The sequence below is a fragment of the Lissotriton helveticus genome, chromosome 1_1, assembly GCF_964261635.1.
Source record: "Lissotriton helveticus chromosome 1_1, aLisHel1.1, whole genome shotgun sequence".
Classification (NCBI taxonomy): Eukaryota; Metazoa; Chordata; class Amphibia; order Caudata; family Salamandridae; genus Lissotriton; species Lissotriton helveticus.
In genome coordinates, this window is record NC_136057.1 from 1,723,764,147 (window position 1) to 1,723,780,617 (window position 16,471).

Sequence of the window (16,471 nt, forward strand, 5' to 3'; positions counted from 1 at the left end):
GCAATTTTGGAATCACAATTTGGGAATTTCATACCTTAGGGTCTAGGTACCAACAATATAGTTTTACTCATTGTACACTGACCCCTTAAACTCTGCTCAGCCCGTGTCAATTTGCTCATTGTTCCCAAATTCAGGTAGGCATGAATTGGTGGTCATTCTATTTTTGGGTGCAGGCCTCTTAGGTATAGAACTCGCTCCCTCCTTTCCTCGACTCAACTAATAATCGATTATAGTTTAGGAGACTATTGATAAAACTGTCTGCATGGTCTCTAGTTTAGCCATTTGGTTGGTTCTTCTTCCCCTCTTTTGTGTCTTTTTTTTCCCCTTCAGGCAGCAGAGGGTTATTAATGCCAGGACACCTTTTTAGGTCTCGCGCCTAGTGTTGCAGTGCGCAGCACTGTTTGTGCAGCGCGATACCTCTTGTACGGGGTTCTTAAAGCTGACCACACGCTCGTGCGTGTGATCAGGCTTTTGCCGTCCGCCATTGGCTTTAGCGTTTTTTTTAACAAAAGTAAGGCACGCAATTGGGCAAAGGCGGGCACATGTCCCGCTTTTGTTTCGCCCATTCCCACCGGTGTCTAGCACGCGCATCAGCGCGGCACAGACAACAGGCTCTCTCGCCCCTGCTCTGCTGTGGTGTGCGCGCACCACTGGTTTCGATTCCTGCGTCCACTCCTTTGTGGTGCGCACGGACCACTAGTTCATTGTAGAGTGGCTAAAATATTGCTGCTTTTCAAAAAGATGCACAAAAAGTTGCTGACTTGGAACAACATAAGCAACTGCAAAGCAGTGTTCTAGTCCGGATCCTTTTTGTCTGGAATGAATAATAATGCAGTGTACGAGTCTATAGCCAGTATATTAACCAGTGCTTTCATGCACTCTATCATATTAATAGCTGACAGGGCAGGCTCCAATCACTTGAGAGACTGACTCCTCGGGGACAGGCGAAGATTCCCTTAACTTCAACGGCATCCTGCTTGCAAGGCTCCGGGACTGCTGACTTCCCAGGAGCTGCTGAGCGGTATTGGAGCAGAAGTAGGCTGCTGCCTCCATTATTTTACTTCACCTTAAAGGTAACGTTGGCAGAGTGAGCAGTTTAAAGTTTCATTTCACGCTACAATTGTTTGGCACCGTTGTTCAGGGATAAATCAAGTGATTAGTAAGCATGGGCGGATTTTGCGGATCCACGATTCACGAATTTGCGTATTCACGGATCGTGGATCCGCAAAATCCGCATATTTGCGGATTTTCGTAATTGGGGATTTGGGGCGGGGCTTCCATGCGAGTGCACATGCCTCTTGTGTGTATAAAAGGTCAGATACCGATCAGAGACAGCTGCCCAGCCTTGACAGCGCTCACGATTGTTTTCGGGGCCGCTAAATGAGTCACTGAATTTAAGCTTCAACTAGGGCTCACATGATATCTGTAAGTGCTTCCGGTTGAGGTTTAATTTTGTGCCAGCCCAGGACCATCGTGCCAGAATGAACCCTGCCCTTCATATTTATTCAAGAAGACGCCACCGTTTTGGGAAGAGGGCACAGCTGCCTGGCCTGTAAACTATTTTACGATGGCGCCGGCAAGCTGCCAGCGCCATCCTAAAATAGTTGCTACATTAGCTTCAACAGGAAGCGTGAATAGATAAAATAAAGCAGATGCACGAGCGCCTGCTTGATTTTATCTATTAGTGCTTCCTGTTGAAGCTAATTTAGTAACTATTTTACGATGGCGCTGGCAGCTTGCCGGCACCATCGTAAAATAGTTACAACAACAGGCTTGAACTTTTGACCTAGGAATCCGCCGCTCGCGCATTGCGAATTTTCGGTAAATTCGCGAGAGTTCGCGGATTGTGAATTTAGCGAAAATCCGCAAAATCCGCAAGCGGAGCGGATTTAGCGCTCATGCTTAGTGATTAGCGCTCTAATATGTACACCCAGTGCCGCTCGAGTGGAAATGGATGCGGACGCCACCAGGGCTAAGTAATTAGCCCCGGCCACGTTCTGATGGCAGCACAGTTAACACTGAGTGATATTGCATTCAACACCAGGCACTTACAATATTGACATATTTTTGGGGTAAATATGCCACGGAGTTGCTTTATTAGATCAAATTATTTTTTAACTGGAGATACCCAAAAAAATACTCTTCTGGAGAGGTGTGGCTCACTGGTTAGAGGCGGCAGACCTGTAAGCAGAGAACGGCCCGGGACCAGGGTTCAATTCCCGACGCGGCAGGGTCTTGGACCAGGGTCAACGGACTCGATAATTCTCGCCTCGGTGCCTACTCTAACCAGGGAACACACTCGGCAACTCTGGGCATTAAGCTTGCCTCATCTCTACAACGGCCCCCCACAGACGCCGGGGATGCCTGGTTTCACCCTGGAGATACCCAGAAAATAAAGGGACCATCTCACAGGGAAAACCAGGACGGGTTCCCCAGCGGTCTTCAGCGCCAGGACACTCGGGTAGAGTAACAGTGCGCTTTACAAGTATCCAACATTCACATTCACATTTACATAAGGTATGCAAACAACGGGAGGCAGAAATAATGTGCTTTTCCTCCCAGTTCATCAGGGTGTAGCCTCTGGCTAACAAAGAACAGGGCCCCTTACAGGACTTCACTTATGCTGGACAAATGGCTGTTCTGTTGACTAATCATAACTGAGAAAAGGAAAGCAATGTATGTTGAGACAAATGACCCGGCGTTTGTGCGTGGCATCCAGGCATTCACTTGTTCATTATGCAGTAGAGATTTTCCTACACATAAATGCCAGTCTTGAAGAGCCCCACCATGGCCTGCAGCACAAGGGTGCTGACTTTTCAGTCTGTACTTGGCTAAACTACAAGGCCGAAGAATGCCATCAGCTAAAGCTGAGGGGCACATCACTCTAGTTTACCCATCAACATTAGTCAGTGAATCAAGAGGGACTGTGACACCATTTCGGCCAGCACCAAGCCTTCCAGGGCCATCGCGGAAGTGTACTGACGCTCCATCCACCTGAGTGTCACTTTAAGGACTGAGACTGCTGTGGAAACTGGGCCACCTTGCTTCTGTTTGACTTTATTTGAGCTGCCGTCTTCCTTCCCAAATGGTTTCTGAGAGGCTAGTTAGTTAAGTCTTTGGGAATTCTTGGTATGTCCCATGAACCCATCAGGTTTGGAAGCACCTCAGAGTTCCTATATTTATGGTGCCTTCAAAATAAATACAAACAAAATATATGTCTAGTATAATAAGTGCTCAATGAAGACGGTCCCCTTTATAAAATTAGCTATCTGAAGTTATTGACATATCTCATAATTTCATTTAGGTCAGAAGGCACCTGGTGGTCCGTGTATCATTATTGCCTTTAAAATACATAGGAATAAGCATTTGCAATGCAATAGGTCTCGCATTTACGCAAGTGTAACCTATTGCCATTGTAAATGACAATATCTTTTTATTTATGTTTTAAAATCCAAAAACAAAATAAAAAGCTTCACCATTTACAACGCCAATAGCTCAAACTTGCGTAACTGCGAGACCTATTGTTGATAACAGTTTCTCTCTATTTGTGGAATGAATAATGATAATGATAGTAATAATAATAATAATAATACTGATAAAATTGTATTGCACATTAGCAGTTGCCACTAAGTAGTTAGGGTTCAGCCGTCCTTTCTTATGTTATGTTATGTTATGTAAAAGGATGGATTAATGGATGAAACGATGGATGTGTGGGTGAAAGGATGCATGGATGCGTGGGTGAAAGGATGGTTGAGTGGAAGGATGGATGGATAAGCAGGTGAAATGATGGGTAGATGAAAGAATGGATGGATGGGTGTTGAAAGGATGGATGGCCGAATGAAGGAATGGATGATTGGGTTGAGAGGATGTTTAGTTAAAATGATGTGTGGTTGAGTGGTGACAGAATAAATGGATGGATGAGTGAAAGGATGGCAGAATAAATGGAAATCTGATTTGTTGGGTGGGTGAAAGGATGGCAGAGTAAATTGAAATCTGGGAGGATGGATAGGTGGGTAGGTGAAAGGATTAATGGGTGAATGGCTGGGTGAGAGGATGGGTGAGTGGTTGAGATGATGGGTGAGAGGATGGGTGAGTGGTTGAGATGATGGTTGGGTGAGTGGGTGAGAGAATTAGAAGATGAAATGAAGATGGCTGGTTGATTAGGTGAAAGGATGGATGGGTAGAAGTATGGGTTGACGAGTGGGTTGACGAGTGGGTGAAAGTATATGTTTATAGAAGGATGAATGGATGAGTGGGTGACAGGATAAGTGTGCCAAAGGATATATTGATGGGTGGCTGAAAAGATGAGTTGCTGGAAATATGGGTGAGTAGGTGAAAGGAGGGGTGGATTGTTGGGTGAAAGCATGGACAGAGTACATAGATATCAGAGAGGATGGATGGGTGGAAGGAGAGTGAAAGGATGACAGAGTAAATGGGAATCTTGGAGGATGGATGGATGGGTATGTGAAAGGATAGCAGAGTAAATAGAAATTTGAGAGGATGGATGGATTAATGGGTGGCTGACAGAATGGTAGATAAATTGAAAATCTGTAAGAGTGACTGGATTAAAGGATGGAGTTTTTTTTAAGGAGGATGGGTGGATGAAAGGAGGGCAGAGTTAAATGAGAGGCTGTATGTATGGCAGAGCAAATGGAAATTGGAGAGGTAATTGTACAAAAAGATCAATTGATGGATGAAAAGCTTTATTTGTGGATGGGTAGGTCATATGATTGGTCTATGGATGTACTGATGAAAGCATGCATAGAGGGTGGATATGTGAATGGATGGAATGGCCAGTGGAAGGGTGGAAAAGTGAATGACTGATTGATAGATGAAAGAATGAATAGATAACAGAAAGCACATGTGATATGGTGGATAACAGTGGGTGGAAGGAAGGGTGAAAGGATGAATGGAAAGATGCTTAGATGGCAAAGTCATGGGAGTACTTTTAGGGTTGTTCTTCTGCTTTACCTCGTACCAAGACTGATTTGCATATGGCTAGGTCGAAACTGAAATAGCTTGGGGAGCAAAGTTAACTATGGATTTAGGCCCAGGTGTCTGCGCTGGGGTGACTGCATGACATTGTTCAGGATTGCCCAGACGTAGGTCCCATGCTCTTCATGCCACTGGAGTCGAGCTAGCCTGGCTGATGAGGGGTGCTACTCCGAAACCAGTCCTAGGATGCTTGTTTTCAGTGCAGGGAGTACCTGGTTTGGCAGTTCGTGCTGGACTGTTCCCATGTGGATACTGTTCAAAACTGATTTGTATATGGCTGGGTCTAAACTGGAATGGCACGGGGAGCAAAAAACGATAGATTTGGGCCCAGATCTCTGTACTGGGGTGACTGCATGACATTGTTCAGCATTCTGTCCATCAACTGTTCTTTTTGCATCTGTCGCCCTGTATGGGACAGGAACGCCCAGACTTGAGTCCCTTGTCCTCCTTGCCACTGGAGTCAAGCTAGCCTGGCTGATGAGATGAGATACCCTGAAACCGGTCCTAAGATGCTTGTTTTCAGTCCAGGGGGAACCTGGCCTGGCAGTTCGGGCGGGACTGTTCCCATGTGGAAAAGGGTCAAGACTAATTTGAAAATGTCTGAGTCTAAACTGGAATGGCATGGTGAGCAACAAAATAATGGATTTAGGCCCAGATCTCTGTACTGAGGTAAATGCATGACAATTTTCAGCTTTCTGTCCATCAATTCTTCTTTTTACATTTGACTGGTACCATCAGACTATTAGTTCAAAGTGGAGGGATTTTATTGTTTTCTCTACTCCCTTGCAAAGAGCCAAAACATCACCTTCTTGCAGAACTGAAGCACAGAAAAGTAGACTCTGTTGTGTACTGAAAATTCATTTCCAAGCTTTAGAATGGACTTATAAGAAGACTGGACCCTCCTATTCTGTTTTTGTGTATGTGTAGGATGCGTGCAAGTAGGAGTCCATATTAGAGGAGGTATCTGGCTGTGTTGAAAGGAATTGTTCAGGTAGTGTGGGCTTGTGTTGTGTAGTTCTTTGAATTTGTCACTGAGGAACTTAGCACTCCAGTGTATTGGGAGCCATTGGAACTCTCTGAGATGTGGTGTTATGTGAGGCTTGCATGGAAGGTTGAGAATGAGCCTGGATCCCACATTCTGGATGGTTTGTAGTGTTCTGGTAAATTGTTGGGTGATTCTGGTGTAAAGAGCATTCCCATAGGCCAGCCTGTTGAAGACATGGGTGAGGGCAACCGTTTTCTAGTGTTGGGCAGTAACTATTTGAAGATCTTTCTCAATATCCATAGGGCGAGGAAGCCGGAAGCTGTAACAGTGTTGAGTGCCCATTTCCACTTGCCTTTGAAAATTAATTTTTTAGTTTTTTGTCATGTAGCGTTTGACCTCATCAACAGATAAGTACCAAATGTGGCAGTCTTTAGGCGTAGTCAGCTCAGATCTGGCATGCCAACTTTCAGGCAGTGCAGTTTAGGGGATAGAAAGTTATGGTGGTGTGAAAAAAGATGTGTTTCTTATTTTAGCTTCCCTGGAAAATTTTGCTTATACCTACAGTCCAAAATCGCTTATTGGATTTACTCCAAACTTGGCATAAAAGTAGCCCTTTACTCAGAAAGGGTGCTTTTGTTGGTTTGGTGTAAATCTCATCAGTAGTTGTTGAGAAATAAATGTTTACATTTTGCTCTATGGGCTTTAGAGGCTTACCTCTTTTGTATATATGTTCCATTTAGAAAGCATGAATAATGATTTGTTTTTCCTATCAATCACATTTTGATTTTTTTGATATAAATGATTTACTGGAGAAGGGCTCTTAAAATGTTTTTTCCGCCATCCTGAAAATCAAGCATCAGTTCCAATTTGCAATTGTTGTACTGTGGAAAACATTTTTCCATAGTCATAGGGGACTATCCACAGGTGTGTGAATCAAGGGGATTGCTGAGGGATATCCAGAGGTGTGGAAAACCCAAGTTCCAGCCCAGTTAAAAACATAGGTACCACTGTGCTATTTGTAGATAAAAAAGCAATGACAATCTCACAAGCTGCATCTTTGGTGCCAGGTTCGACTGCCATTTTGTGAATGATTTGTAAATCAAATAGAATTTGTAACTTTTGCACAATGAACACAAATTCCTCTGGCAAGGGGAGTCAGTACAAGTGTCTATCCCCAGGGCAGGGCACAGATGGTAGTGACCAAGAAGTGTGGAAACAGCAAGAGTGTCTGCAATTCTGGCTGGAAGCAAGACCCTGCTAACAACTAGTGCTTAATGTGAGCCTGAGATTGCTGGTGGGGGCCACCAGCTCTTATTTTTGGGGACCAGTGCTTTTTCCACCGCAGACATTTATCAAGGACAATAGAGAAAAAACACACAGACCAGGAATGAGAAAAAGACAGCAAAACTGTCACAAAGGAAAAAAGCACGATCCTGCAAGGGTGAGAAAAAGGTCATGGAGTGTCTAGGAGTTGATTAAAGAAGGTTTCAGTGACTAAATATCGAGGGACATAATATAGAATGCCCAAAATATCGACTCCAAAATATCGAAGTACAGAATATAGAATCCCTATCTACAAACAGGTAAGTACTAAAATATCGCAATAATTTGCTGTAAACTGTAGGTGCCCCAACCACAATCACAGCGTGAGCAGTAAAAGAGCTGCTCTTTTTGTTCTGTATAAACACTTTGCTCTTGCAAAACACTTCAATCCAGGAGCCTTGTGGAGCATTCAGGGCACCCGCCACATTACAGCTTTCAGCAGCAGCACTGCAGTGAATCTCCTCCATTCACCACTGAATCCCCGCGATTATTAACACCTGACTTCTCTGCCTCGCATAGGAGCTCTACGGACTGGCGTCAGCCAGCCGCCATGTTCCTCGACCACGTGACCGTGCCTATGTTACGGGAAGGTCAGGTATTGTATGGGCATGATTCCTGCTCTCTCCGCTCCTGCCGCCGTAGGACATGGCTCCGCCCCCCTCGGGAGTTGGAGTCGGGTGGCAGAGTGCTGGAGGAAAATCCACGCAACTGAGTCTCTGTATGTGGGTAAGTGTGGAACTTTTTCTATTGTTTCACATGAAAAGTATCTAATAAACTAAGCTCTCAAGGCTAGAACTGGTCAACTTGCTTCTTTTGGATTGTCCAACTTGAATATATGTGATTCTCGAGGGCTAACTTCTTCTGTGTTTTTGGGCTTGTCAGAGTTGCAGGTCGGGGTACGCAGCGATATTAAATCCAGGAAGGGGTGGCTGGAGAGCGAGTCTCACCCCCGTGCCCTAATACTTGACATACAGTACCCTATAGGTTTTGGTGAAAGGGAGACCAGGTCACCTACAACAGGTTACGTGTTAATGGAGGAGCCAAGCTCTTGGAGTGAGACCATTATTAATAAAGGTGGGAGGTCACAGCCAGTTAGTAGCAGATATTAGCTCCGTTCAGCTCCTGATAAGAAAAAGAAAATGACAAGCAAAGATATAAAGCTGATGAATCACATCCAGTGGTGACTCCAAAGACAACACTCAAAAAGAACTCCAAAAAAGCTCCCATCAAAAAGTTTAGGTCGAGAGAACTGCGGTCATTACTCAAACCACTTCCCTCTCTCAGGTCATATTTTAAAATAATGGAACAGGTTGCTGGTACAAAACCGGCTGTCGGAGAGAATAAGACTGTACCTAATTCAGCAGTGGAGAGCATGGCATCCCCTGTGTTTTAGGGCATTACATTGAGACTTGAGAATCGTTTTACTCTGCTTGCGGAGGTGCAGGAAAACCTACCCGAGTCATCCCAGAACGGGGTTGGGATCGAAAATGACATAAATGAAGAAACTGCAAATGGTGCTTTGTTCCCTGAACTTTCGCATCCTCTTCAAGATAAAGCCACCCCAGGGGTCTCAGGGGGTCAGCTGGTAGACCTTTTACACAGCCTAAGGCACAAGAGCTTAGCAAAATTTGAGACTTCTGAAAATAATCAGAAGGAAATTCAGAAGAGAGGGGAGAATCTTGAGCAGAAGATCGATTGATTAGTCAAACAGACTGAGAGGCTCAAACAAGGGAACAAGGCATTACAAGAGGATATGGAATGGCTAGAATTGCAGGCTGGGCGTAATAATATCCGCCTTCTTGGTATAAATGAAAATGCAGAAGGGGCGGATATAAAAGGCTTTGTTTGTAAGCTTTTGGGGGAGCTCTTCCAAGATAGAACAGATATCGATTGGGGGAAAGAGCTCCAGAGAGTGCCTAGAGACCCATATAGGCTTCAGACCGGGAGGAAAGCCCTGCGGAAGATATTGGTGTACTTTCTTACTTATCCTATCAAGGAGCTTGTTCCAGCCCGGGCATTAAAAGAACGGTCACTGATGTTCGGGGATTCAACTTACCTAATACGATCGGATATGGGTAAAAGGACTGCAAAGCGCCAATGGCTTTTAGGTTAAAAAATGAATGATCTCCGGTCTGGGGGGGGGGGGGGGGGGCGCAAGTTCATATGAAATTCCCTGCCACGTTGAAGATCATGTGGCAAAAAAATATGTAAAATACCTGAGAACCGGAGGAAGTGGATGCACTATTAAAACAGATGAGAGGATCAGAATAGTCTGTAGCCCTTTTGCAGTTTCAGCTGAAGATATATAATCTGTAAATAATTTGTAAATAGTAGGGAGTGGAGGATGCATTCATATGTTTATGTTATATCTGATATATGGTCAGAATGGGCTATTCCAGGATAATCGGATGGCACAGCAGCACTGCTAATATTATTGAACATAGGTGCTAATGTTAAGCTTTCATTTTGTTTTAGTACCTGGACTTGCCTCGTCAGAGTAGGTATATCTCGAAGGTGTTCGCACCTCAAGAGACAACTAGGGGGGTTTCCCGGAGTGGGTGGGGGGGGGAGGGGCACTGAGTGTTGGGAGCATTTGGGGACAAAAAGAAAAAGAAATTACTGTCACTAATCTGCCATACATGATCAGCTTTTTTTCATTAAATGTTTCGTTTTTCTTGGCCTTTTTTATGGGTAATCATCATTATATGTTATCGATTGGGATAGAGGGGTTCTTCGGTATTAATAAATGAATACGAATTTGGTATATCTCACCTCATGGAATGTGAATGGGGTGAGATCTATGAGGAAATTGGCCCGTATCATGGAGTACCTCAAGAAATCCGAGGCGAATGTCATTCTTTTACTGGAGACTCATCTAGAATGTAACGGATGTGTGACCATGCTTATAAAATAGTCCTGGGTTCAGGATGTAGTCCGTTCTAATCAGAGGAGTAGTACAAGAGGTGTAGCGATAATAATAAGAGCAACTAGAGGAATCAAACTGGAAAGTCATCTTACAGATTCCTCAGGGAGATGGATATTAGCAAATATTACAATTCAGAACAGGGCGTTAGTGTGTGTAAGCTATTATGGTCCAAATCAGGATAACCCGGAAACATTAATCAAATTGGAGGCCGCCCATTTATTAACTAATAGCCCGGTCATCATTGGAGGGGATTTTAATTTAGTTTTAAGACCCGATTTAGATAGAACTTCTAAAATAAAATATATTAGCCCCTCACATTCAATGGCCACACTAAGAACGCTGATCCAAGAGCTAAATTTAGTTGATGTATGGCGAATCAAAATGGGGGATAAGAAGGGATACACTTTTTTTAGCAAAAAATACGCCCATCACTCCCGCATTGATTATTTCTTAATAGATAAATGTTTAATTGAGGGAGTGGAAAGAGTCAAACATCTTCCAGCTACCCTTTCTGATCACTCTGCGGTCCGCCTTTCCCTTAGATTGCAGGATAAAAGTGGCATATACAAGATGGACTCTTGACCAGACAATCTTATTAGATGAGGCTATCCAATTTAAGATGCAGGATGAGGCCATGATTTTTTTTAGAGATAATAATGGGTCAGCAAAAATCCAGGTCATTTGGGAGTCTTTTAAGGCGTTTCTTAGAGCCCTGGGTACATCAATTATGGCTGGGAAGAAGCGTAGCTCTTGGCAGCGAGAGAACGACGTTTTGGAAAAGATTCAAATTAAAGAGTTAGAACTGCGGAAGGCTTCTTTAGAATCTTTCGATAAAGTGCTGCTTCTCACCAAGGAGTTGGAGAACCTTCAGCTTGAATATCAGGGGAAGGTCAGCAAACGCCACAAATGTGGAAGAGGTGTGGCGCCGCGGCCAGGGCGACTGACGCTGGAATCTGGGGACCACGGTTCGATCCCCGGCTCCGGCGGCAGGTCAGCCCAGCACCATGTGACTCTGGGCAATAGCTCGCTTAATCTTCCCGACGGCCCCCCAGCGCCTAGAGACCCTTACGGGTGATTGTGCGCTTTACAAATGTGGACTTTAATGTCTCATATGGTGAGAAGAGTGACCGGCTTTTGGCCTGGAAAGTTAAAATTGAGCGTAATTATATAAGCAGCCTAAGAGAGAGTTCGACTGGTCAGATATTGGATACAAACACTAAAATAGGGGCTGAAGTCCGTGGGTATATGGCCAGGTTGTATAAAGAGGATACTGTGCCCGGGTTGGAAAAGATCACAGAATTTTTGGGTAAAGTGGAGCTTACCTCTCTGAATGAACATCAAAGAGAGTTTTTGGCTTCTAAAATTAGGGAAGAAGAGATCATAGTACAGTTGAGAAGGATGACAAGAGGGAAGGCGCCTGGGCCAGATGGTCTCCCGATAAAAATGTAACAATTTCTTGAAGACTGCTTAATACCAGTGTTTAAAGAGCTCTTTGATAAGATCTTGATAGAAGGGGAGGACCCCCGACATCTTGGGCTGAGGCAACAATTGTTTTAACTTTAAAGCCAAATAAGGACCCACTGGCAGCTGAGTCTTATAGGCCTATATCCCTGTTGAACACCGACTACAAAGTGTTCACGGGGATATTGGCAGCTAGAGTTGCTAAAACTATAAAGACTGTAGTTTATAGGGATCAGAGGGGCTTTATTCCGGGAAGGAAGCTTAATGAACTTACCTCTACAATGTTGGGTGTAGTAGATTTGGCAGAATGTTTTAACCTTCCCGTGACATTGGTGGCAGTAGACGCTGCTAAAGCGTTTGACCAGGTCCACTGGCCGTACCTCTGGGAGTCACTGAGAACTTTTGGATTCCCCATGAATTTAATAAAAGCGGTACAGTCACTTTATAGTGCACCTAGAGCTAGACTTTTAGTCAATGGAGAGTTAACGGATTGGTTCAACATTATGCGGGGAACAAGGCAGGGATGCCCGCTGTCCCCCTTGCTATTTAATACCTATATTGAACCTTTTGCAGCCTTAATCAGACAAGATCTCTCCATCCTTCCATTCAGACATAAAAACTTTGAGGCCAAGTTGGCCTTATATGCGGATAAACTCATCCTTTATACGCAGAATCCCAAGGAGGGTATTCCTAGCTTGTGGGCCAAAACAGATCTGTTCGGGAAGGTCTCCCGGTATAGTGTCAACAGAGACAAAACTGAAGTCATGGAGTGGAATCAGCCCTCTCAGACTTTGGGGGTAAAAACCACAATGCAATTCCTTGGCATTATATAATCACCCAGAGGTTAGCCGATGTTCCTGTGGTCAATTGGAGGAAGATTAGTCAGGAAGTTGGAAGGTTATTGATTAGATGGGCCAATCTCCCTCTCAATTTATATGGCAGAGTAAATTTGATTGAAATGATTATACTCCCCAAAATTACTTTTCTTTTTAATAATATACCTCTCCCATTCGATAAAAATGAGGTAGCAAAACTACAGGGCAAGATTGGAAGTTTCATTTGGGCCTCAAAGAGATCACGTATATCCTGGAAAAGGTTGAGGAGAAAATTAGAGAAGGGGTGTCTGGCTCTCCCGGATCTATGGGTCTACGCACATGTTTTTCATTTTAAGAACTTTTCGATGTTACTAAACAAACCAGATGATTCTGTATTAGGTATCATGTTTGGGGCATCACTCAGTGATTTGGGTGATGAACAGGAACAGTTTCTCTTCAAGTATGGAGATCCTATGTTTTTAAAAAACGTAAGATTAAAACTTTTGTTGCAGGCCGTTAAGAACTGGGTTTATATACGGAGAAAAATGGGAATATCATATTACTCAGATTACTCACAAATTTGGGGCACCCCAGGCACCCCAGCATGATTAGATGATCAATTCAGCCTACCAATGAAGAATGCGGGTATCTCCCGTTGGGGGATTTAAAAACAGGTGTGGATTTGATCACTTGGGAAATCTTGACATTATGTTCTCATGGACAGTTAACTAGATTCAAATACTATCAAATGAATTGTCTACTTGTTGGACTGGACAACAGTGGGAGGAGCAGTCAGATGATGCCTGGTTAACCCAAGCCATGTAAATTGGGAGTATCAACAAAGAGGTGGCTTTGTGGTATCGAACCCTGATTGAAGCAGATGAAGATATAAAGCAGGATATTCAAAAGCTTTGGAGTAATGATGTACAAAATATTGATTTGAGTGATGTTTGGTTGAGCTCCTTTACGTTGTTTCATGAGACTGTTAAGCCTGCAGCTTTTAAGCGAAATCATCTTTTCACCCTTTATCGGGTTTATTGGTCTCCGGTGAAACGTACAAAATTTTCTGGAAATCAGTATGTCTGGTTGAGATGTCAAGATCACGCAGCGAATGATTATCATATGTTTTTAACCTTCCCTGCAATTACAAAATTTTGGATCGATCTTTGTGAATTTTTGACGGAGGTAACAGGAATTTAGCTAGAAGTGACCTATGTACTCATATTTTTGGGACTAGACTAGGAAAATACTTTTGTTTCAAACAAAACCGCGGCAGGATTAATTTTCTATGTTATTCTATTGGGAAGACAAGAGATCTGTAAAGCTTGGAAGTCGGCGGTCCCGCTTCTCTTTTTTGAGTATAAAAATAGTATCATTTATCTAAGCCAACAAGACATGGCATGTGATGCTAGAAGATGAGAAAAGATATGGGCTATGTTGGTTGATTGGTGCCAGAGGGATAGGGTCCAATGATTAAGCCAATAAACACCTGTCGGTCCTGGTCCCCCCTCTATGGCATTTTTAGTATGTCATGTGTAAGAAGAGTTGGGGTGGAAAAGGCTTGATTTCTTGTGTGGAAAGACGCTATTTCCCACCTGGTCCCAGTAAAGGAAAGTGAGTATGGCCAACAAGTTAATTGGCAGAATGAGGACCAAAAAAAAAAAAGTACTAAAATTTCGAATACAAAATGTCGATAGTAAAAAAGTAGTTAACCAAAATATCAAATGTTTTAAATGTATTAAAAATAATCTAAAAGTAATTAAATATTAAAAACAATTAAATAAAACATACTTAAAATAATGTCAAAAAGCTTAAAATGTAAAAATAATAAATGTAATGTAAAAAAAAGTAGAGAGTTTGTTGGATAGTGAGAGGGTAAAAATTACTATTCCCACTCCAGTGAGTGCAACAGTAGGGAAAGTGTTGGATAGCACGAGGGTAAAAATTACTATTCCCACTCCAGAGAGTGCAACAGTATAGAAAGCGTTGGATAGCGGGTGGGTAAAAATTAATATTCCTACTCCATTGAGTGCAATAGTAGGGAAAGCGTTGGATAGCGGGAGGGTAAAACTTACTATTCCGACCCCAGAGAGTGCCACAGTAGAGAATGCGTTGGATAGCGTAGGGGTAAAAATTACTATTCCCACTCCAGTGAGTGCAACAGTAGGGAAAGCGTTGGATTGCGTAGGGGTAAAAATTACTATTCCCACTCCAAAGAGTGCAACAGTAGGGGAAAGCGTTGGATTGCGTAGGGGTAAAAATTACTATTCCAACTCCAGAGAGTGCAACAGTAGGGAAAGTAATGATTTCATATTAAAATAAGAGTAAATTAATCAATACCAATACAAAAATTAATACAAAATAATTACCAATTAATAAAAATGCATTACCTATTAATACAAATTAATAACCAATTAATAAAAATTATTTACCAATTAATAATTAATTATTAACCAATTCATTATTAATACATATAAATAAATAAAAATATTTAATTTATTACAATTAATTTACTTCCCACCCTATTCCCCTATTAACCCACAACCCACTCCAAATAATAAATAATACAATTAACATAATTATCAATTAATCAATTAATAAAAAATCAATTACCAATTGATTAAAATGAATGACCAATTAATACCAATTAATTACCAATAAATAATTAATTATCAATCAATTACTTATCAATACATATAAATAAAAATTAATATTTAATTTACTATAATTCAATTACTTCCCACCCTATTCCCCTATAAACCCGCTATGGAATTAAATTACGCAAAAAGTTAATTACATAACATTCATTACTTTATTAACATTAAACATACATTAGAAAAATACTATATAATTTTAACACATATACTACCATACATAACACTAAAAAAAATTGATATTATGGAAATTGATATTTTAAATTCGATATTATGAAAATCAGTATTTCCTACCTCAATTTCGATATTCTCAATAACTATATTTTGGTGATTCGATATTCTGGCCTATCTATATTTTGGAGTCGATATTCTGGCCTGTCGACATTTCAAATTCTATATTTGGGTTGTTTACCATAAAGAAGTATGAGATGATTAAAAACTAGCAGCCTTGGTATTTGGTGTGTACAGATATTTAATTGCACGACTGCAGGCTTCTGAACAGAGCTTGGGGGAACGGCGTTCTTTCTTGTTCAAAATAAACACTGCACCCGACTCCTACTGCACCGAGGCTGAACGTTTTGTCATGCTCATATTACCAATTTGCCAGTGGTACACATACAATGAAATTAGTTATTTATCAACAGAACAAAATGGTGGGTGACAGAAGTTATGGTGTGCCTTTTTTTGGGAGAATAGTCATAACTAGAGAATTTTGGTGGTTTTCGGTGTTTGAGCCAGAAAAGTAACTTATTTTTCAGCACTGTTATTCTCAAATCATTTATAGTCCGTATGCAAATGCCCAGAGTTCATTATGCAATTTTTTACCTTTATTGAGAGTGATGTTCTATTCTCTGCCTCATATGCAATAACTTGTTTTGAACGCTTGTTTTAAACTTTTCCTAAAACCTTAAATCGTTTTTATGCTTTATATGTTTGAATGCACCACTTGAAAGGATTGTTAGAACTGAACTGTATGAAATTGAATTTGAATCTGCTGGCCATAGAGTAACGCATTTTGCCTCCTCTAACCACAGAGTTAGAGCGAAGGCGGGAGGTTGGCGTTCTAGTTGCCAACTCCAGTTTCCCATCTAATGGCAGCTGTGGGCCGGGTATGCAGCAGACGCGTGCAGCAGGTGTGCCACAGGCGTGGCAAAGAGAAGCTCATCTGTGCCCATCTGCCCCCGTCCGTGACCTACCCCTGCTACTTCCAGCACAAGTCAGTTCAGGTACACCACAAATCAGCTCCTATCATTGAGACCCCCACCACTACCTCTATGTTCGTCATTGCTGGGGTCAAATAATGAACTTCAGA